The following is a 25,000-nucleotide window of genomic DNA, read 5'->3' on the forward strand; positions in this document are numbered from 1 at the left end:
TGCAGGTGATTATTACTGTGCATAATTATTAGGCAACTTAACAAAAAACAAATATATACCCATTTCAATTATTTATTTTTACCAGTGAAACCAATATAACATCTCAACATTCACAAATATACATTTCTGACATTCAAAAACAAAACAAAAACAAATCAGTGACCAATATAGCCACCTTTCTTTGCAAGGACACTCAAGAGCCTGCCATCCATGGATTCTGTCAGTGTTTTGATCTGTTCACCATCAACATTGCGTGCAGCAGCAACCACAGCCTCCCAGACACTGTTCAGAGAGGTGTACTGTTTTCCCTCCTTGTAAATCTCACATTTGATGATGGACCACAGGTTCTCAATGGGGTTCAGATCAGGTGAACAAGGAGGCCATGTCATTAGATTTTCTTCTTTTATACCCTTTCTTGCCAGCCACGCTGTGGAGTACTTGGACGCGTGTGATGGAGCATTGTCCTGCATGAAAATCATGTTTTTCTTGAAGTGAAGGATGCAGACTTCTTCCTGTACCACTGCTTGAAGAAGCTGTCTTCCAGAAACTGGCAGTAGGACTGGGAGTTGAGCTTGACTCCATCCTCAACCCGAAAAGGCCCCACAAGCTCATCTTTGATGATACCAGCCCAAACCAGTACTCCACCTCCACCTTGCTGGCGTCTGAGTCGGACTGGAGCTCTCTGCCCTTTACCAATCCAGCCACGGGCCCATCCATCTGGCCCATCAAGACTCACTCTTATTTCATCAGTCCATAAAACCTTAGAAAAATCAGTCTTGAGATATTTCTTGGCCCAGTCTTGACGTTTCAGCTTGTGTGTCTTGTTCAGTGGTGGTCGTCTTTCAGCCTTTCTTACCTTGGCCATGTCTCTGAGTATTGCACACCTTGTGCTTTTGGGCACTCCAGTGATGTTGCAGCTCTGAAATATGGCCAAACTGGTGGCAAGTGGCATCTTGGCAGCTGCACGCTTGACTTTTCTCAGTTCATGGGCAGTTATTTTGCGCCTTGGTTTTTCCACACGCTTCTTGCAACCCTGTTGACTATTTTGAATGAAACGCTTGATTGTTCAATGATCACGCTTCAGAAGCTTTGCAATTTTAAGAGTGCTGCATCCCTCTGCAAGATATCTCACTATTTTTGACTTTTCTGAGCCTGTCAAGTCCTTCTTTTGACCCATTTTGCCAAAGGAAAGGAAGTTGCCTAATAATTATGCACACCTAATATAGGGTGTTGATGTCATTAGACCACACCCCTTCTCATTACAGAGATGCACATCACCAACTATGCTTAATTGGTAGTAGGCTTTCGAGCCTATACAGCTTGGAGTAAGACAACATGCATAAAGAGGATGATGTGGTCAAAATACTCATTTGCCTAATAATTCTGCACGCAGTGTATAAATGTATATAAATATATAGATCGGTAAATAAATATCTCTATAAACATACATATATATCATTTATATATTTAAATAAATAAAAAGATACGTTAGCCTACATGTATTTTTGCTGGACTTTTTTAGGATGGAAAAACATGGTACACTACACTTTCCCATCCTGCAGAGTCCATTACTTGTCTAACAGCAGGCAATCATAGCCAAGTGATAAAGTCCAGTCCAATATAGCGGATCTTCCCTGTACTTTATCACTTGGCTATAATAGCCTGTCTGCATTCACTACATACTGCATCACATACATGCGTGTGATGTGTGTGGTGCAGCTTGTGATGTGTATGATGCAGCTTGTGATGTGTATGATGCAGCTTGTGATGTGTATGATGCAGCTTGTGATGTGTATGGTGCAGCTTGTGATGTGTATGGTGCAGCGTGTGATGTGTATGGTGCAGCTTGTGATGTGTATGGTGCAGCTTGTGATGTGTATGGTGCAGCTTGTGATGTGTATGGTGCAGCGTGTGATGTGTATGGTGCAGCTTGTGATGTGTGTGGTGCAGCTTGTGATGTGTGTGGTGCAGCTTGTGATATGTATGGTGCAGCGTGTGATGTATGTAGTGCAGGGTGTGATGTATGTAGTGCAGGGTGTGATGTATGTAGTGCAGGGTGTGATGTGTATGGTGCAGCTTGTGATGTGTACGGTGCAGCTTGTGATGTGTATGGTGCAGCTTGTGATGTGTATGGTGCAGCGTGTGATGTGTATGGTGCAGAGTGTGATGTGTGTGGTGCAGCTTGTGATGTGTATTGTGCAGTGCGTGATGTATGTAGTGCAGGGTGTGATGTGTGTGGTGCAGCTTGTGATGTGTGTGGTGCAGCTTGTGATGTGTGTGGTGCAGCTTGTGATGTGTATGGTGCAGCTTGTGATGTGTATTGTGCAGTGTGTGATGTATGTAGTGCAGGGTGTGATGTATGTAGTGCAGGGTGTGATGTATATGGTGCAGGGTGTGATGTGTGTGGTGCAGCTTGTGATGTGTGTGGTGCAGCGTGTGATGTGTATTGTGCAGTGTGTGATGTGTGTGGTGCAGCGTTTGATGTACATAGTGCAGGGTGTGATGTATGTAGTGCAGGGTGTGATGTATGTAGTGCAGCGTGTGATGTATATGGTGCAGCGTGTGATGTGTGTAGTGCAGGGTGTGATATGTGTAGTGCAGAGTGTGATATATGTGGTGCAGCGTGTGATGTATGTAGTACAGGGTGTGATGTGTGTGGTGCAGCGTGTGATGTGTATGGTGCAGAGTGTGATGTGTGTGGTGCAGCGTTTGATGTACATAGTGCAGGGTGTGATGTATGTAGTGCAGCGTGTGATGTATATGGTGCAGCGTGTGATGTGTGTAGTGCAGGGTGTGATATGTGTAGTGCAGGGTGTGATATGTGTAGTGCAGAGTGTGATATATGTGGTGCAGCGTGTGATGTATGTAGTACAGGGTGTGATGTGTGTGGTGCAGCTTGTGATGTGTATGGTGCAGCTTGTGATGTGTATGGTACAGCTTGTGATATATGTAGTGCAGGGTGTGATGTGTGTGGTGCAGCTTGTGATGTGTATGGTGCAGCTTGTGATGTGTATGGTGCAGCGTGTGATGTGTATTGTGCAGTGTGTGATGTATGTAGTACAAGGGTGTGATGTGTGTGGAGCAGCGTGTGATGTGTATGGTGCAGAGTGTGATGTGTATGGTGCAGAGTGTGATGTGTATGGTGCAGAGTGTGATGTGTATGGTGCAGCTTGTGATGTATGTAGTACAGGGTGTGATGTGTGTGGTGCAGCTTGTGATGTATATGGTGCAGCGTGTGATGTGTATTGTTCAGTGTGTGATGTATGTAGTACAGGGTATGTTGTGTATGGTGCAGAGTGCGATGTGTATGTTGCATCATGTGATGTATGTAGTACAGGGTGTGATGTGTGTGGTGCAGCATGTGATGTGTATGGTGCAGAGTGTGATGTGTATGTTGCATCATGTGATGTATGTAGTACAGGGTGTGATGAGTGTGGTGCAGCGTGTGATGTGTATGGTGCACCGTGTGATGTGTATGGTGCAGCTTGTGATGTGTATGGTGCAGCTTGTGATGTGTATGGTGCAGCTTGTGATGTGTGTGGTGCAGCTTGTGATGTGTGTGGTGCAGCGTGTGATGTGTATGGTGCAGCGTGTGATGTATGTAGTGCAGGGTGTGATGAGTGTGGTGCAGCTTGTGATGTGTATGGTGCAGCGTGTGATGTGTATGGTGCAGCGTGTGATGTGTATGGTGCAGCGTGTGATGTACAGTATGTAGTGCAGGGTGTAATGTATATGTGTGATGTATGTATTGCAGTGTGTAATGGGTACGTGTGGTGCAGAGCTTCTGCTTGTATGAACTAGGAGATGATCATGTGACTATGTTTGTATGCGAGGTTAGGTTGTGCAGTGCAGGGGGCGGAGAAGGGCAGATTATTCACACTCAGGCATTGTTCTTACACGCCCCCACATCTTTGCTGCAGCATGTAAACAAAGCATGAATAACAGAACTATGCAAAGGTCTATGGTTTGTTTCTTTTTTCAAGAAATCAAGCTTAACTAATGTATATGTAAGTCTTGAGGAGTTTTAGGCCTCATGCACACGACCGTTTTTTTTTGCGGTCCGCAAAAAACGGGTTCCGTTTTTCCGTGACCGTTTTTTCGTCCGTGGGTCTTCCTTGATTTTTAGAGGATCCACGGACATTAAAAAAAAGTCGTTTTGGTGTCCGCCTGGCCGTGCGGAGCCAAACGTATCGGGCCTGAATTACAATGCAAGTCAATGTGGACGGATCCGTTTGACGTTGACACAATATGGTGCAATTTCAAACGGATCCGTCCCCCATTGACTTTCAATGTAAAGTCAGGAGTTAATATACCATAGGATCTGAGTTTTCTCCAATCCGATGGTATATTTTAACTTGAAGCGTCCCCATCACCATGGGAACGCCTCTATGTTAGAATATACCATCGGATTTGAGTTACATCGTGAAACTCAGATCCGACAGTATATTCTAACACAGAGGCGTTCCCATAGTGATGGGGACGCTTCTAGTTAGAATATACTACTAATTGTGTACATGACTGCCCCCTGCTGCCTGGCAGCACCCGATCTTTTACAGGGGGCTGTGATCAGCACAATTAACCCTTCAGCTGCCTCACCTGAAGGGGTTAATTGTGCGTATCATAGCCCCCTGTAAGAGATCAGGGGCTACCAGGCAGCAGGGGGCAGACCCCCCTCCCTCCCCAGTTTGAATATCATTGGTGGCCACTGTGCGGCCTCCGTCGGCCCCCCTCCCTCCCTTTATTGTAATATCATTGGTGGCCAGTGTGCGCCCCCCCCCCGGCCCCCTCCTCTATTGTAATATCATTGGTGGCCAGTGTGCGGCCTCCATCGGCCCCCCTCCCCCCCTCTATTGTAATTTCATTGGTGGCCAGTGTGCGGCCTCCGTCTGCCCCCCTCTATTGTAATTTCATTGGTGGCCAGTGTGCGGCCTCCGTCGGCCCCCCTCCCCCCCTCTATTGTAATTTCATTGGTGGCCAGTGTGCGGCCTCCGTCGGCCCCCCTCCCTCCCTTTATTGTAATATCATTGGTGGCCAGTGTGCGGCCCCCCCGGCCCCCCTCTATTGTAATATCATTGGTGGCCAGTGTGCGGCCTCCGTTGGCCCCCCTTCCCTACCTCTATTGTAATTTCATTGGTGGCCAGTGTGCGGCCTCCGTCGGCCTCCCTCCCCCCCTCTATTGTAATTTCATTGGTGGCCAGTGTGCGGCCTCAGTCGGCCCCCCCCTTCCCTCTATTGTATTATCATTGGTGGCCAGTGTGCCCCCCCCCCCGGCTCCCCCTCTATTGTATTAATATCATTGGTGGCCAGTGTGCGGCCTCCCCTCTCCCCCCCCCCTCCCCGATTATTGGTGGCATCGGAGATTCCGATCGGAGTCTCCGATCGGTAACCATGGCAACCAGGACGCTACTGCAGGCCTGGTTGCCATGGTTACTTAGCAATATTACAATATTAGAAGCATCATACTTACCTGCTGCGATGTCTGTGACCGGCCGGGAGCTCCTCCTACTGGTAAGTGACAGATCATTAAGCAATGCGCCACACAGACCTGTCACTTACCAGTAGGAGGAGCTCCCAGCCGGTCACAGACATCGCAGCAGGTAAGTATGATGCTTCTAATATTGTAATATTGCTAAGTAACCATGGCAACCAGGCCTGCAGTAGCGTCCTGGTTGCCATGGTTACCGATCGGAGCCCCAGAGCGATTAAACTGGGACTCCGATCGGAATCTCCGCTGCCACCAATGATCGGGGGGGGAGAGGGGAGGCCGCACACTGGCCACCAATGATATTAATACAATAGAGGGGGGCCGGGGGGGGCCGCACACTGGCCACCAATGATAATACAATAGAGGGAGGGAGGGGGGGCCGGGGGAGGCCGCACACTGGCCACCAATGATATTACAATAGAGGGAGGGGGGGCGGGGGGGGCGCACACTGGCCACCAATGAAATTAAAATTGGGGAGGGAGGGGGGTCTGACCCCTGCTGCCTGGCAGCCCCTGATCTCTTATAGGGGGCTATGATATGCACAATTAACCCCTCAGGTGCAGCACCTGAGGGGTTAATTGTGCGGATCACAGCCCCCTGTAAGAGATCGGGTGCTGCCAGGCAGCAGGGGGCAGTCATGTACACAGTTCGTAGTATATTCTAACTAGAAGCGTCCCCATCACCATGGGAATGCCTCTGTGTTAGAATATACTGTCGGATATGAGTTTTCACGAAGTGAAAACTCATCTCTGAAAAAGCTTTTATGCAGACGGATCTTCGGATCCGTCTGTATGAAAGTAACCTATGGCCACGGATCACGGACGCGGATGCCAATCTTGCGTGCATCCGTGTTCTTTCACGGACCCATTGACTTGAATGGGTCCGTGAACCGTTGTCCGTCAGGTCATATTTTTTTGACAGGTCATATTTTTTTGACGGACAGGAAACACGGATCACGGATGCGGCTGCAAAACGGTGCATTTTCCGATTTTTCCACGGACCCATTGAAAGTCAATGGGTCCGCGAAAAAAAACTGAAAACGGCACAACGGCCACGGATGCACACAACGGTCGTGTGCATGAGGCCTTATAATGTTTTTTTTTTTTTTTTTTCATTACTCGGATAACCCATTTAACCTTTAATACAGATACAGGAGCCGGGTGCCGGCGGCAGAAACACATAGCCAGTACCCGACCTCTATGAGAGGTAGCTGTGATCCGCGGCAGTTAACCCCTCAGGTGCCGCAACATGAGTCTTGGATATGTTCAAATTGCTAAATTTTGCATAGTTGTTGTATTCGGAGACATATCTGTCAGCCAGGTTCCCCATTGCCGTGAGAATTTGTCAATAGTGTGTTCCATATAGGCCATAATTTTCTCGTACAAGCAGTTATTATGAACTCTAGATATGATTTCTGCTGTTGTAGGAATCGTAGTTGACTTCCAATATTTGGTAGATGCAAATTTTGTTGTCAAGAATAAGTGGGCCACTGGGGTTCAACTATGGGCCGGTATGGTAAGTATCCCTGTAAAGAAGAGGGCCCATCTTGGGGACATTTCAATGTTAGAGCCACAAAATTTAGATGCTATGCTAAATATCTCAGACCATAATGATGACACTAGTGAGCATGACCATAGCACGTGTAAAAGTGTTCCTCTACAACCACAACCCTCAGTAGGGTATATTCTACTGAGTTTGTCTGCGGTATAGTACCATCTTAGGCAGGTTTTTATTGCAGCCTCATATAAGAAGGTTATTGTGAGAAATTTAAATGTGGCTAACTACTCCACTTCAGGAATTGTCACTTGTAGCTGTCTGTCCCAATCAAGGAGTAGGGTGGTTTTAGAAAAAGTTGCTTTAGATCCTAGAGCCATATAAAATGGCCTAATACCCAGTTTGGTGGTAGGTTGTGCTGGAGTGGACCACAATTCAATACACTCCAAATTGGCAACCACTTGATGAGGAAAATTAGATTGTAACAGATGTCGTACCTGCAAGTATTTGAAAAAGTCCCTCTTGGGAATCTCAAATTCCTGTTGGAGGTCCTTAAAGGATTTAACAATATCATTATTATATAGTTGTTTGATATGCTGAATTCCTAAGGATCTCTACGGACCTAGATTAGTGTTTGGGAGGTACAGTTCCACGAGTAGTAAGGGGGAAATATCTACTGTAGATATATGTTGATGTTTACTATTTTAGTGAAAAGTGCGCCAGAGGTGAACTGCAGCACTTAGTAATGCTGGTAAGGAGGGTGTTTTGAGAGTCACTAATGCAGTTAATAAGAAGGGCTTTATGATGTTTAGTTGGAGCTATTGCAGATTCAATTTGCACCCACGGGGTTGTAACGTCTACTGTCCACCATTTCTTAAGAGCCTGTGTTTGGGCCGCTAGGAAATAATCTAGCAGATTTGGGAGGCCTAGACCTCCTTTAGTTTTAGCTTTTGTGATGGTACCCACTGCTATCCTAGGTTTGTTCCCTGCCCACACAAAGTTGTCAAGCAGGCCTTGTGCTTTCCTGAAGAAATGATTGGGAACTCTAATAGAAACGGTACTAAAAAGAAACAAAAGTTTCGGTAGCATTAGCATTTGGAAAGTTGCTATTTGGCCTAACCAAGAAATTTCATATTTGCCATAGAGTAGGGTGTCTTGTTTAATCATTTCTAATAGTGGTACATATTTGATAAGGTAGAACTTTGAAATTGATGAGGAAATATCAATTCCCAGATACTGTATGTTATCCTGTCTCCAGTCAAAGGGAAAATCTTGTTTTAGGGATTGAAGCAACTGGTTTAGAATATTGAGAGGGAGAATTTGGGATTTAGTTTCGTTAACTTTGTAGTAGAATAGGCGACCATATTCCTTAATTAGGGAGAGGGCAGCTGGAAACACGGTCCACGGGGAGGAAAGAGTCAAGAGTACGTCATCCGCGTACAAGGATATGCAGTGTTGTCTACCTTCTATGTGTATGCCCATAATGTCCGGGTAAAGTCATATTGCCTGGGCTAAGGGTTCTATAGCTAAAATTAAGATCAGAGGTGAGAGGGGGCATCCCTGACGTGTGCCGTTAGTCAAGGGGAAGGACGATGACAGGGCTCCATTAACAAACACTTTTGCTGAGGGTCTAGAATAGAGAACTTGTATGGCAATGATGAAAGCTCCACCCAACCCCATGGTCTCCAACACCGAGAATATGAACGACCAGTTCAGGCGGTCAAACGCCTTCTCGGCATCTAAAGTAACCTGTAAGGCTCCCTTTCCCCCTCGGTTAATATAGTCTATCAGGTTTAAGGCCCGGGGGGTATTGTCTGTAATTTGTCTACCTTTGACAAAACCTGTATTTCGGATGGGAAAAAACCTTAACGGAATGCCTTATTAAATACTGTTGTTAGATGAGGTGTCAGTTGATCTTGGAAGGATTTGTAATATAAGTTGGATAGACCATCAGGGCCTGGGGATTTATGCAGAGGGATTTTTGCCACTTCAGCCTGTGTTATAGGGTTAGACAAAAGGTCTCTCTGATGAGATGATAGACACGACAGCTTTAAATTCTTTAAATAGGTGCTCACTTCTGAAGCAGGTGTCATATATGTTTCAGGTGAGCCCTGGAAATTATATAATGCGGAGTAGTACTCTACAAACTGATCCGCCATTGCCTTTGGATCATAAATTTTGGTGCCGCTGGGTGTATAAGGTGGGGTATTCTGGACTTTGCCGCGCGCATTTTAAGGCAACGAACCAGTAATTGTCCAGCTTTATTATACTGTGAATAATACCGGGCTTTTATTGTTCTCAAGTTTTTCTCGTATCTAAAAAGGAGGCATTCCCTGAGTTCTGTTCTGAGGGAGTGAATTTGGATGGCTCTGTCGGAGGAGAAGGAGTTTTTGTTTTGGGATTCTAGTGATTGAAGTTGAGAAAGGATGTTTTGCAGCTTTTGTTCTCTTTGCTTTTTTGCCTGATTACCCAGTTTAATAAAAATCCCTCTGATAAAGGCCTTATGGGCGTTCCAAAGACTATAGGGGTTTGAGACAGAGTTGCTGTTCAAGTTATAATACTCCTTCAGAGCAATAGCCAGCAGTTCTTCCTTATATATTGTGTTTGAAATGATATAGGCGCTACATCACCATAATGTATCTCTAATGTTATAGGTTTCTTGAATAGTGAGAGACACGGCGGCATAATCAGACCATTTAATTGTCCCAATAGTGGATTTAATGGCCAGTTGCAGGAGCGATCTGCTGACTAAAAATAAATCAATGCGTGAATAAGTCTTATGCACAGGTGAGAAAAAGGAATAGTCACACTCAGAAGCGTGCTGAAGTCTCCATATGTCGTACAGTTCCTCCCTCCTTAGCAGGGGGTTGAGGGTAGGATATGACCCTCTGCTACTTGCAGTAGAGTCCACTTCTGCGTCAGGCACTAAATTGAAATCACCACACACTATTAGGTGGCCTTTTCGTACTTTTCCAACCTTAACTAATACTTTATTGAGAAAGTGAATTTGATGTTTGTTTGTTGCGTATATGGCAGCTATAGTATATGGTATGTTATTCACTGTACACACCATAATGATATATCTACCATTAGTATCTAATATTGTTGTACTCGGTGAAAAAGCGATGGAGTTACTAAAAGCTAGAATAACACCCCTTTGTTTTTTACAGTAGTGGGACTGTATGGCATGAGGATATAGATGGTGTCGAATTCTATGGGCATCCTTGCTTACAATATGTGATTCTTGCACACATAATATACCAGCTTTTTTATGTAGCGCCTCTAACCACATATACTGTAAAATCCTTTTTGAGGGCTATTGAGGCCCTTGGCGTTCAAGGAGATCACATTAAGAACCATGATAAACTTTTGAAATGCTTAGATCTATGAATAAGCTACTCAGGGTATAGATTGACCAGCCTGCCCCGCTTGCAGGCCCCGTGCTATAATAGGGCAGACCAAGCGGCCGCCTTAGGGCGCTGAGGGGGATGAATCTTTTTTTTTCTTTCATTAATCACTTGCATGCCGCCGGCCTCCTGCGGCTGTTCTCCTCTGTGTGGTGGTCCTCACTGGTCTGACACATGACACAGCTGCAGCCACTGATTGGCTGAGTGGGAAGGGTCCTCAAAGTCTTGTCGGGAGCACAGAGAGAAGATACCAGGACCACACAGAGGAGAAGGGGAGCTGCTGCAGACGGGAACAGGTGAGGAGCATAATGTTTATTTTTACACATTAATAGAGGGGAGAAATGTAACATAGAGGGGGTTGAAATGTGACATAGAGGGGGAGAAATGTGACACAAAGGGGGTGATGTAAAAAGCAGGGGATGATGTGACATGGAGGGGGAGAAATGTGACATTTCTCCCCCTCCATGTCACATTTCTCCCCCCTCCATGTCACATTTCTCCCCCCCTCCATGTCACATTTCTCCCCCCCTCCATGTCACATTTCTCCCCCCCTCCATGTCACATTTCTCCCCCCCTCCATGTCACATTTCTCCCCCCCTCCATGTCACATTTCAACCCCCTCCATGTCACATTTCAACCCCCTCCATGTCACATTTCTTCCCCCTTCATGTCACATTTCTCATCCCCCTCCATGTCACATCACGCCCTCCTTTTTACATCACCCCCACCGAGTTGTGGGGGGGTGCCAAAATGTAGCTTTGCTTGTGTGTGCAAAAATTCTTGCACCGGCCCTGCCCGCTTGTATCCCTCCCCTCCATATCAACATCCAAGACTACATGGTGGTAAAATGTATACAACATAAAGAGTAAATATTAGAACAAATAAAACAGAAAAATAAAATGTAACGGACAGGAGAGTGGTGGATATCCTCTGCAGATGGTACTGAAATGTTCCATGATCCAACAGACGGCGGCCCTCTTCTACAGAGACAATGCTGTACTGTTTTCCATTATGGTTAAGCATCAGCTTTACTGGAAAGCCCTACTTGTACATGATTTTGTGCTCTCGTAGGGCTATGGTAACTGGAGCTAACAGACACCTCTGTCGTAGTGTTGCTGCAGAGAAATCCGTGTATAATTTCACTGACTGATATGGCGCTGGAATCTCCGAGAGCTGGCGGGCCGCTGACAGGACAACTTCTTTGGTTTTGAAAAAATGAATACGAGCCAGGGTATCCCTAGGTGTCGTTTCTGGCAGATGTCTGGGTCTAGGGATCCTGTGGGCCCTATCTATAATCAGATCATGGGTAGAACAGAAGGGTAGTAGCTTCTGCATTAGGGACCGTAGGTATTCCATAAGGTCAGAGGAACCAATTTCTTCTGGGATCCCCCTAAATTTTATATTATTCCGCCTGGAGCGGTCCTCCATGTTGTTTATTTTAGCTTTGATGCGATCTACTGTATATCTGCAGAGAGTTTCTGCTGGTTATCTAGAAGTTGGTTGTGAGATGCGGCAAACTGTCCCATTTTAGACTCCACATGTGAAATTCTGGCGTCTAGGCCTGAAATAGAGGATATAAGCGGGGCTAGAAGAGAGGTGCAGAGACGTGCCAAAAGCCACTAGCATGTCCCTCAGGAGGTTACCTGAAGCCGGCTGCTCAGAGGTGGGGAACACCTGCAGTACAGATGAAATCGAGTGAGTAGCAGGGGACTCCAGGCTTACCTCCTCTGATGTCTCAGATTGGAACCTGTTCCTTTGTTTCTCAGTTCTGCACACTGTGGGGGAAGATGACGGCCGCGCTCCCACATGGTCTTGTGACCCCGCCGCTCCACTTTTCGTGCAGCTCCTTTCTATGTGCGCTGAGTCGGGAGGTGAGTTGCAGGAACCCGACTTGTTTTGGGGGATCTCCCTCTGCACTGGCGGAGAGGCCACATGTGCCGACCCAGGAGATGATGATGGCGCACGCGGCAACGCCGCTTCAGTCTGTGTGGTGTCCGCTCCATTCTCAAAATAAAAGTCCAGTCTGCCTTGCTTGGCATGGACTCGTTTACCACTGGGCTTTGTGGGGAGGTTTTAGGAAGAATCCGGGCACAGTTTCCCTTGGTATAGCGGCTGAAAAAGAAGGGAACTTGCCTTAACTTTGTCGTTCAGTGCCAGAGCTAAGAGTTCATACGGCCATTCCGCTCGGCTGCCAAGCCATGCCCCCCCCCCCCCCAACAGCCCCAATTTTATAATCTGATATGTCACTGATGTCTGATGGAACTGATACCAACTGGGGAAAATAACACAGATCAGTTTAGTCTTGTTTTTTTCCCATTTTTCTGTTCCTCTGAGGGGCCAGAAAAATGGAAAGCTCAACACAGAAGTGAAGCTTTTATGTGGTGATAACTTTGGAATGTTTTTAATATCCAAGCAATTATTTATTTTTTTACATATTACACTTTTTGTTAGTAGCTGTCACGGCCACGGTTCTGGCCGTGACTCCTTGGGAGCCGCATACAGTTGCCCGCGGTTTGGGTTGTTGTTTCAACCGCAGCTTGGGGCTTGATGTTCTTTGCTTCAAGTGCGGTTGCCGCGGACAACAGGAGTGTGTGCGGTCCCTTTGGAGTTTGTGTGTCTGTATGTTATGCACGTTGTATGTTTGGTGTGCACTAACATCTTCCCCTCACTGTGGTTGCCCGTGGCAACGTTTAGTTGTGTACATGTGGTGGCAGTGTCCCGGCCTTCGGGCTGACTCCTTGGACACGTGTGCCACCCATGTCGTTGCTTGCGGCAACAATCACAGTGTGTCTCGGGTTTTGGACACTTCTATTTTAAGTGTGTGTTTCCCTTCCCTGGTGCTGGAAGGGTTAATTCTCCTTCCTAGAGTGTGTGTGCACTGGGTGTGTCCGTTTGTGGGTGTGGCTGCCTGGGCTATATAGCCTCAGTTTAGACAGACTTCTGAGGGGTACTCCAGCCTTGTATGCTGGAGGAACTCTCCTGGTCTTTTCCATCTGCCAGTGTGGGCCACCCTTGTGATCATAAATTGTTATACTCTATGTTATGTTATGATCAGTTGATTTGTTCCTGTGTATATTTGTGCAGCTATGGATCTGGGTTCCTGTGTGTGGTTGTGTGTTTGCTGGGTTCATTGAATCTTGTCTGGACTTCAGCTTGCCTGCACAGGGATCCAGTCAGCAAGGCTGTGGCAGGTAAGTGGATCTTGTTCACATTACCTGCCATATCCATAGTACTGTTTGTGTTTCCCCATTTTCCCAACAGCTTGGCCGTTGAGACTCCTGCTCCTCCGTGCCTAGGAGGAGTGGGGCGTCTTACTCTGACTCCTAGCGCAGGGACCGGACGGAGGGTGAGTTAGGGATCCGAGGTTCCTGCGCATGGGCCCTCCTACCTTTAAGGTCGGCCCATGCAGTTAGGAGTTAGGGTCAGGGTAGGGACGCTCTTAGGAGGTGACCTGCTCCCTATCCTGTTCTCCTGGCCGAGTAGGCCATAACATGACCTGGCGCTACACGGCTGAGGATTTCCCCCATCCTCAGCCGTGACAGTATGATCACAATGGCTCCTCACGTGGTGCTCCCTCGAAAGAGGGTAAAGCATGCACCGCTATCTGCGGATGGGGTGCATGCGCGTTCTCCGGAGGGAGAGCGTTATGGGGCTCACCATTTACGGCGCGGTGAGTGGCATTCCCCGCCATTCCCAGCTCACCGTTGTCCGTGTTGGTGTCCCCTTTTTGTTTGTCTTTCCCCTCCCCCCCTCCCATTGTTTCTTATGCCTCACCAACTTTCCCCTTTTGTTGTTGGGAGGGGCTTTGAGGGGTGGGAGTATGCAGTCCCTCGAAAGAGGGTGTAGCATGTACCGCCGTCTGCGAAGGGGTACATGCGCGCTCTTCGGAGGGAGAGCGTTCTGGGGGTTTCGCCTCTGATGGCGCGGTGAGTGGCGTTTCCCCGCCATCCCTTCACCGTTGCCTCGTGTGGCGTCCCCCTGATTTTACTACCCATGGTGTGTGTCTGGTATGCGGTATGCATACCTTCGAAAGAGGGTGCAGCATGCAGTGCCATACCTTTGTGGCCTGCATGCGCGTTCTCCGGAGGGAGAGCGTTCCTGGGGGTTCTCCGTTAACGGCACGGTTGGTGGCGTATTCCCCGCCACCTCACCTTCCGTGTCCGTGTTGGGGATCCCTCGTCCCTCTCCATGTTCCCATCTCTGGTCGTTTGCTGGCAGCACTCCGTAAGTAGTCCAGCTGCGTGCTGGTTAGGGGTGTCTGCTGGCAGCGACTGGAGTGGGGACGTGTGTGGAGAGTCCCTTCGTCCATCTCTCAGTGGTTCTTTCCCCTTTGTTGCTGGTGCGGGCTGCAGTCCTCGTCGGACTGGCTAGTGTGAGCCGGGAGAGGATGCAGCTGACAGCGACCCCTTTTTAGAACCGGCACTGAGAGTGGACGTCCCCTTCTCCTATCCCCTTGTCTGAGTCCCTCACGTATTTTTTTTGGTGGGGGGGCTTTGAGGGGTGGGAGTGTCACGGCCACGGTTCTGGCCGTGACTCCTTGGGAGCCGCATACAGTTGCCCGCGGTTTGGGTTGTTGTTTCAACCGCAGCTTGGGGCTTGATGTTCTTTGCTTCAAGTGCGGTTGCCGCGGACAACAGGAGTGTGTGCGGTCCCTTTGGAGTTTGTGTGTCTGTATGTTATGCACGTTGTATGTTTGGTGTGCACTAACATCTTCCCCTCACTGTGGTTGCCCGTGGCAACGTTTAGTTGTGTACATGTGGTGGCAGTGTCCCGGCCTTCGGGCTGACTCCTTGGACACGTGTGCCACCCATGTCGTTGCTTGCGGCAACAATCACAGTGTGTCTCGGGTTTTGGACACTTCTATTTTAAGTGTGTGTTTCCCTTCCCTGGTGCTGGAAGGGTTAATTCTCCTTCCTAGAGTGTGTGTGCACTGGGTGTGTCCGTTTGTGGGTGTGGCTGCCTGGGCTATATAGCCTCAGTTTAGACAGACTTCTGAGGGGTACTCCAGCCTTGTATGCTGGAGGAACTCTCCTGGTCTTTTCCATCTGCCAGTGTGGGCCACCCTTGTGATCATAAATTGTTATACTCTATGTTATGTTATGATCAGTTGATTTGTTCCTGTGTATATTTGTGCAGCTATGGATCTGGGTTCCTGTGTGTGGTTGTGTGTTTGCTGGGTTCATTGAATCTTGTCTGGACTTCAGCTTGCCTGCACAGGGATCCAGTCAGCAAGGCTGTGGCAGGTAAGTGGATCTTGTTCACATTACCTGCCATATCCATAGTACTGTTTGTGTTTCCCCATTTTCCCAACAGCTTGGCCGTTGAGACTCCTGCTCCTCCGTGCCTAGGAGGAGTGGGGCGTCTTACTCTGACTCCTAGCGCAGGGACCGGACGGAGGGTGAGTTAGGGATCCGAGGTTCCTGCGCATGGGCCCTCCTACCTTTAAGGTCGGCCCATGCAGTTAGGAGTTAGGGTCAGGGTAGGGACGCTCTTAGGAGGTGACCTGCTCCCTATCCTGTTCTCCTGGCCGAGTAGGCCATAACATGACCTGGCGCTACACGGCTGAGGATTTCCCCCATCCTCAGCCGTGACAGTAGCAGATTTTGTTTTAAACATTTTGTTATAATTTAAATTCTTTGATGAAAATGCTAAATTAAACCTCTTCAGAACCCTGCCATTTTTCACCTTAAGGACCAGGCCATTTTTTGCAAATATGACATGTGTCACTTTATGTGGTGATAACTTTAAAACGTTTTTACTTATCCAAGCCATTCTGAGATTGTTTTCTCGTCACATATTGTACTTTATGACAGTGGTAAATTTGAGTCAAAATATTTCATTTTTATTTATTGAAAAAATACCAAATTTACAAAAAAAATTAAAAATTTGCAATTTTCTACATTTTATTTTGCTTTTAAAACAGATACCTGAAATAGTTATTACTTTACATTTTCCATATGTCTGCTTCATGTTTGGATCATTTTGTAAATGACATTTTCTTTTTTGGGGACGTTAGAAGGCTTAGAATTTTAGAAGCAAATCTTAAAATTTTTAAGAAAATTTACAAAACCCAATTTTTTAGGACCAGTTCAGGTCTGAAGTCACTTTGTGGGGCTTAGATAATAGAAGCCACCCATAAATGGTCCCACTTTGGAAACTACACACCTGCCATCGGGTCCCCGCCATTGCAGTGCGGGGACCTGATAGAGATGCGGAGGGCACGCGTACCCTCTGCAAACCCTCTGCATCCCGCTGTCAGCTTTAACCACGGCATGCAAGGGGTTAATACGCCGCCATCGGTGTCTTCACCAAGGCCGGAATATGCAGCAGGGGCCCAGCTGTCAGTGACTGCTGGGTCCGTGCCACTGATCGGGCAGGCGCAGCTCCTGCACCCACCCGATCAGCCCGACATACTTGTACGGCACTGCTCCTTAACTCACGTCCACCAGCGCTGTACACAGGGGCGTCATTAGGTCAAAACATTCGGGGCTGGAGCCCAGAATGTTTTGTCCAGTGCCCCCTAATGTTTATGCTGGCAGCTGGTGGTGGGCTGAGGTTCTGTCAGGGACGAGAATAATTATACTCACCTTTTACTTCCTGGTCCTCGGCGCTCCACTGTGAAGGCTGCGCAGACTATTCAAGAGGATTACCGAGTGGAGAAGAGTGGCAGCATCCAGAGCAGGAACAGTACGTTTTTTTTCGTTTTTTTTTGGGGGGGGGGCTGATGGAGGCACTGGGGGCTGAAAAGCGGCTGCTGGGGGGCTGATATGAGGCGCTAGGGGCTGATATGAGGCACTGGGGGCTGATATAGGGCATTGGAGGCTGATGTGAGGCACTGGGGGGCTGAAGAGGGGAATTGGGAGCTGATGTGAGGCACTGGGGGGCTGATGTGAGGCACTGGGGGCTGAATAGGGGAATTGGGAGCTGATGTAAGGCACTGGGGGGCTGATGTGAGGCACTGGGGGGCTGAAGAGGGGCACTGGGGGCTGAAGAGAGGCTGCTGGGGGGCTGAAGAGAGGCTGCTGGGGGGCTGAAGAGAGGCTGCTGGGGGGCTGAAGAGAGGCTGCTGGGGGACTGAAGAGAGGCTGCTGGGGGGGCTGATATGAGAAACTGGGGACTCATGAGGCACTGGGGGTCTGAAGAGGGACACTGGGAGGCTTAAGAGAGGCACTGGGGGCTGATATGAGGCACTGGGGGGCTGATATGAGGCACTGGGGACTGATATGAGGGACTGGGGGGCTGATGTGAGGCACTGGAAGGCTGATATGGGGGGATACTGGAAGGCTGCTGGGGGGCTGAAGAGAGGCACTAGGGGCTGATATGAGGCACTGGGGGGCTGAAGAGAGGCACTGGGAGTTGAAGAGGGGCACTGGACTGATATGAGGCACTGGGGGGCTGAAGAGGGACACTGGGGGGCTGAAGATAGGCACTGGGGGCTAAAGAGAGGCACTGGGGGTCTAAAGAGAGGCACTGGAGGGATGATATGAGGCACTGGGGGCTGATATGAGGCACTGGGGGCTGGAGAGGGGCACTGGGGCTGATATGAGGCACTGGGGGGTTGTATGAGGCACTGGGGGGCTAAAGAGGGACACTGGGGGCTAAAGTGAGGCTCTGGGGGGCTAAAGAGAGGCACTGGGGGCTGGAGAGAGGCTGCTGGGGGGGCTGAAGAGGGGCACTGGGGGCTGATATGAGGCACTGGGACCTGATATGAGGCACTGGGGCTCTTATCTGAGGTCTGATTGGGGGTCATTCACATTGGGGTCTGATCTGAGGTCTTATTGGTGTCTTATTAACATTGGGTGTCTTATTGGGGCTGTCAGCTGAGGTCTGATTAACATTGGGGGTCTGATTGGTGGTCTGACCTCGGGTGTAATGAAAAATATTTTTTTCTTATTGTCCCTCTCTAAAACCTAGGTGCGTCTTATGGGCCGGATCATCTTATAGGGCGAAAAATACGGGTAAGTTTAAAAATTATTTCTTCTCCCTTCTCCCGGGTCTGTATGTATGTATGCATGTATGCAGAGTGTATTTGTGTATATATATATATATATATATATATGTGTGTGTATGTGTATATAATATATACATACACACGCGGCGTGTGTGTGTGTTTGTGCTTTAGGGTGTACACCCTAATGCAATAAGCTGCGCACGCCAATGCTGGCGGGATTTATTTATTTATTAGGCTATTCCTAGCCGTCTGGGCAATCCCACAGATCAACCCCCAACCCCCCTTGTACTTGTTGCACGGGCATGAGTTCAGAACTTCAGTCACTTCGTTCCGAAGTTCTGAACTCATGTCCGCGCAGCCTGCAAGTAGCGGAACAAGTACAAGGGGGGTTGATGGGTTCCAACTTCTGTGATTAGTTTATAGTTGGGGGGTTTGCATGTATGGTGCGGGTCCTAAAGGGTTAAAGGGCATCTGTCAGCAGATTTGTGCCTATGTAACTGGCTGACCTGTTACATGTGCACTTGGGAGTTGAAGTCATCTGTGTGGGTCCCATGTTCATATGTGCTCTCATTGCTAAAAAAAATTATGTTTTAATATATGCAAATTAGCCTCTAGGAGCAAAAGGGGCATTGCTATGACACCTGGCGGCTCTGCTCTCTCTGCAACTGCCACGTGTTCTCCACTTTGACAGGGCCAGGCAGTGAAAACATCATTATGTCTGGCTCTGTCAATCAAAGTGGAAAGGGCACGGCGGTTGCAAAGAGAGCAGAGCCTTCAGGTGTAATGGCAATGCCCCTTTAGCACCTAGAGGCTCATTTTCATTTATTAAAACATCATTCTTCTCAGCAATGCAGCACATATGAACTTGGGACCAACCTAGATGCATTCATCTGCCAAGCTCACATGTAACAGGTCAGCCAGTTTATAGGTATAAATGCTGACAGATGTCGTTCAACTAAAATGGTACAAATGTGTAGCTTTTCAGCATTTTAATTTCTTTGCTCTTAAGGCCTCCTGCACATGACTGTATCCGTATTTTGATCCGTAATCCGAGGATCTACAAACCACGGTTACTTTCCATGTGCATTCCACATTTTCCTCACTCATCTATAGACATGCCTATTCTTGTTCGCAAAATGGACCAGAATAGGACATGTTCTATAATTTGCGGAATGGAAACACGGAAACGCAAAAAAATGCAGATGTGTGCATAGCCCTGTAGGAAAGAAAGGATCAGTGTGCCATCCACAAAAAATACAGATAGCACACTGACGATAAATACCGTGTTTCCCCGAAAATAAGACATCCCCCGAAAATAAGACCTACTTCCAGTTTTGCCTCTCGCTGTAATATAAGGCATCCCCCCCCCCCCCCCCGAAAATAAGACCTCCCCGAACATAAGGCCGCAGCGCAGCCAGAGCTGTTCAGGCAGTGCGAGGTCTCTTCAAATTGGAGAGCCCGCGCAGCCGCCAGGACAAGCTGCCGCCTGCTGCTCGCTCTGCCCTGACGGAGTCTGGCTGACTCACAATTAGACAGTAAGTTCGTCGCGCGGGGCAGGAGTCGGCCGGCATGGGTGACTGAGGTGGGGGGGGGGGGAATGTCTGATAAAGTGGTGGGAGATGTCTGGTGAAGGTGGGAGGGGGGGGAGAGACTAAATAATCCACTGTCCACTGGCACAGGGGAGGGGGAGCACTTAAAATGACACAGGGGGAATCAAAATGACACAGGTGGATCAGAAGGGGGTACTAAAATGGTAATCTCCTGTGCCATTTTGATTTGCCCTTCTGATCCCCCTGTGTCATTTTGATTCCCCCCTCTGATCCCCCTGTGTCATGGAAAAATAAGACATCCCTGAAAATAAGACCTAGCGCATCTTTTGGAGCAAAAATGAATATAAGACACTGTCTTATTTTCGGGGAAACAGGGTATGTTTGTGTGCATGGGCCTTAAGACAGACCCCACTGCATACCTCACAGAATAGTTAATAATTAATATTTACCATATGTCCAGTTTATGTTGACATCAGTTTTCAAACATACTTTTATTTTCTGGGGATGTTAAAAGGCTTACTTATAAGTTTCACAGCAATTTTTCTAATTTTCTAGAAGATTACAAATCCTATTTTTTTATGTTTAAAGTGGCTTTGAGGTGTTATATATTAGGAACCCACATAAATAACCCCCCCAAAAAAGTGCACCCCTTGAAAGTATTCAGTATGGCAATTTGTGTTTTAATCCTTTTCACCTGTTTCACAACACAAGGTGAAATCTAAACAATTAATATTTTTTTTAAATGTTGTTTTTGCAGATTTTCACTGTTTCAGTCTTGCAGATGGCCTTGAGGTACAGAAACATCCCCAAAGGAAACTCCAGCCCTTAAGGAATTCATGAATGGTTGCAGTGAGCGTTTTGACCCCACAGGTGTTTCATATACTGTAATTTATTACAATTAAGCCATGAAATGTAAAAATTACATATTTCCAATAATATGTAATTTTACCTAAATTTTTTGCGTTAACTGAAAAAAAACAACAACACACAAATTGTTACACAATTTCTCCCAAGTACTGCAATATCCCATATGTGGTTAACTGCTGTTTGGGCAATTGTCAGGACTCAGAAGGGAGAGCACCATTTCATCCTGATACAGTGTTGCCAACCTAAATTATATTTTTATTTTCCTGGACTATTTATCCAAAGATTATGGACAGACAACATTTTTTACGGACACATTGGAAAACCTATACTGAACTATAATTAATATATATTATATAAGTAAGAAAGCGGGGTAGAGGGAAGAGTGCCAGGGAGGCTAGCCTTGATCTGATCTGACACACCCCAACAAGTTTGCACGGTTGGCAGATGAGGGGGATGTCAATTCAGGGAGAGCATTGCTGCAGCCAGGCACGTCCTCTGCCAGTCAGGGTAAAGTCAGCTCCAGCAAGCAGGGGACCAGGAGAGCAGGGCAGGCCAGACAGGTGCTGGTAGTGGAAGACTCAATTATTAGGGGTACAGATAGGGAAATCTGTCACAAAGACCGGGATCATCGAACGGTGTGTTGTCTTCCTGGCGCCCGAGTTTAACACATCGCGGATCGGGTTCACAGATTATTGGGAGGGGCTGGAGAAGATCCAGCGGTCATGGTCCATATCGGAACCAATGACAAAGTTAGAGGTAGGTGGAGCGTCCTTAAAAAGGATTTTAGGGATTTAGGTCAAAAGCTTAGGGCAAGGACCTCAAAGGTAGTATTTCCCGAAATACTACCAGTACCACAAGCCGCAAAAGAAAGGCAGCTGGAGATTAGGGAGGTCAACAAGTGGCTCAAGAACTGGTGTAGGAAAGAGGGGTTTGGGTTCCTGGAGAACTGGGCTGACTTCTCTGTTGGCTACAGGTTCTATCGTAGGGATGGGCTGCACCTCAATGGGGAAGTGGCAGCTGTGTTGAGGGAGAAGATGGCTAGAAGGTTGGAGGAGTGTTTAAACTAGGGACTGGGGGAGGGTAATTACGTTATAGGATGGGAAGATAGTGCAGATCGGGGGCAAGGTAATGGCACTGGGGGAGAAATGGAAGTAGGGACTAGAACAGCTCAGAAGGAAAAGTGTAGGGTAAAAAATATACATAAACCTCTTAAATGTATGTATACTAATGCCAGAAGCCTGACTAATAAAACTGGGGAACTGGAATTGTCACGGATGGTGTACAGGAAACAAGACAATACCATATAAACAATGTCTCTCTGGATCCACAACTAAGGAACAAAGGGAGACCCCTGCAATAGACCTGCCGCTCTCCCTCACTGCTCAGCCTATGCGAACACCCCAAAGGTGGATGGGCGCATATCCACGTTCCTCGGCTATCTATTACCTGAAGACCCTACAATAGTGAGGGTTCACGACCACCGGCTCCCTACACTGACACGGAGGGAGTCAGGGTCACCTGGATCCAGAAAAGACAAAATCATAAATACAAAAACAGCACTTATCTTGCAGACGACTGAGGACTGAGGACTGAGGACTGAGGACTGAGGACTGGGAACTGGGAACTGGAAACTGGGAACTGGGAACAGCATGCACACACACTCCAGGAAGTTGTATCAGCCGCACACTACTGCATTATGGGGAGGAACTTAAAGGGTAGCAATCAGTCCAACTGCATGACAGCTGAGATAGACTAACGAGATGAGAAACTAAACCAAAACAAAGAAATTCAAGGAGGAGGATCTGAGAAGCTCCTGTGAGCGCTTCTCAGCTGTCTGGCTGTGACAGTACCCCTCCCTCTAGGAGTGGACTCCGGACACTCAGAGCCCACCTTCTCAGGATGGGACCTATGGAAAGCCCTGATGAGTCGAGAGGCCTTAATGTCCGTCACTGGGACCCACATCCTCTCCTCAGGACCATAACCCTCCCAATGAACGAGGTACTGGAGGGAACCGCGGACAAGACGAGAATCCACAATCCTAGAGACCTGAAATTCAAGATTTCCATCAACCATAATCGGAGGAGGAGGCAAAGGCGAGGGTACAATAGGTTGAACATAAGGTTTCAATAAGGACTTATGAAAAACATTATGGATCTTCCAAGTCTGAGGAAGATCAAGACGGTAGGCAACAGGATTGATGACAGACAGGATCTTGTAAGGCCCAATAAACCTAAGCCCAACTTCCAGGAGGGAACCTTCAATTTGATATTCTTGGTAGACAACCACACCAGATCACCAACTTTCAGGTCCGGACCAGGCACACGTCTCTTATCCGCCACACGCTTATATCTCTCACTCATGCTCTCTAGATTATCCTGAATGTTTTGCCAAATAGATGACAAAGACGAGGAGAATCTGTCCTCATCAGGCAAACCAGAAGAGCCCTCTCCCGAGAAAGTCCCAAACTGCGGATGGAACCCATATGCACCAAAAAATGGTGACTTATCAGAGGACTCCTGACGACGGTTATTTAAAGCAAACTCAGCAAGGGACAAAAAAGAACACCAATCCTCCTGATTCTCCGCCACAAAACAGCGCAGATATGTCTCCAGATTCTGATTGACGCGCTCTGTCTGGCCATTCGACTGCGGATCGAAAGCAGAAGAGAATGACAACCGAACCCCCAAGCGAGAACAGAAAGCCCTCCAGAATCTGGAAACAAACTGCGTGCCCCTATCAGAGACTATGTCTGAAGGAATCCCATGCAATTTGACAATGTGGTCAATAAATGCCTGCGCCAGCGTCTTAGCATTGGGCAAACCAGGAAAAGGGATAAAATGCACCATTTTGCTAAAACGGTCCACCACCACCAGAATCACAGACTTCCCCGAGGAACGAGGCAAGTCCGTTATGAAGTCCATGGACAGATGTGTCCAAGGACGGGAAGGAATGGGCAAAGGAAGGAGAGGACCTGATGGCCGTGAATGAGGGACCTTGGCACGAGCGCAAGTCTCGCAAGCTGCCACAAAACCCTCAACCGACTTACGAAGCGCAGGCCACCAGAATCTCCGAGCGATGAGATCCAGTGTGGCTCTTGCCCCCGGGTGCCCAGCAAGGACCGTGTCGTGGTGTTCTTTAAAAATCTTGTGTCTCAAAGCGAGAGGCACAAACAACCTCCCAGGAGGACAAAGATCAGGAGCTTCTGACTGGGCTGCCTGCACCTCTGCCTCCAATTCAGGAAAAAGAGCAGAGACCACCACACCTTCAGCCAAAATGGGACCCGGGTCTTCAAAATTCCCACCTCCCGGAAAACAACGTGACAGGGCATCTGCCTTCACATTCTTAACCCCAGGGCGGAACGTAACAACAAAATTAAACCTTGAAAAGAACAAAGACCATCTGGCCTGTCTCGGGTTCAGACGCTTGGATGACTCCAAGTAGGCCAGATTTTTATGGTCAGTAAACACGGTAATAGGGTGTCTGGCTCCCTCTAGCCAATTGCGCCATTCCTCAAAAGCCAACTTGATGGCCAACAATTCCCTATCTCCCACATCATAATTTCTCTCTGCGGAAAAGAGTTTCTTTGAGAAAAAGGCACACGGTTGCCATTTGGCAGGAGAGGAACCCTGAGACAAGACCGCACCCACCCCTACCTCAGAAGCATCAACCTCAACTATGAAGGGTAACGAAATATCAGGTTGTACTAGGATGGGAGCGGAAGCAAAACTCTCCTTGATATTAGAAAAGGCCTTACGCGCCTCTACCGACCAGGAAGAAAAATCTACCCCCTTTCTGGTCATATCAGTGAGTGGTTTAACAACAGAGGAATAATTCAAAATAAATTTCCTGTAATAATTGGCAAAGCCCAAAAAACGCATCAGCGCCTTCTGATTCTCAGGAAGCTCCCACTCAAGCACAGCGCAGACCTTCTCGGGGTCCATGCGAAAACCAGAAGCGGAGACAAGAAACCCCAGAAATTGGATTTCTGGAACCGCAAACACACATTTTTCCAGTTTCGCGTATAATTTATTCTCTTGCAGGATGAGCAAGACCTGACGTAAGTGTTCCTTATGAGTCTTGAAATCAGGAGAAAAAATCAAAATGTCATCCAAATACACTAATACAAATTTTCCCATTAAATGATAAAAAATGCTGTTGACGAAATGCTGAAAAACGGCTGGGGCATTCATCAAACCAAAAGGCATAACCAAATTCTCAAAATGGCCCTCAGGGGTATTGAAAGCCG

Source organism: Bufo bufo, chromosome 3, assembly GCF_905171765.1.
Source record: "Bufo bufo chromosome 3, aBufBuf1.1, whole genome shotgun sequence".
Lineage (NCBI taxonomy): Eukaryota > Metazoa > Chordata > Amphibia > Anura > Bufonidae > Bufo > Bufo bufo.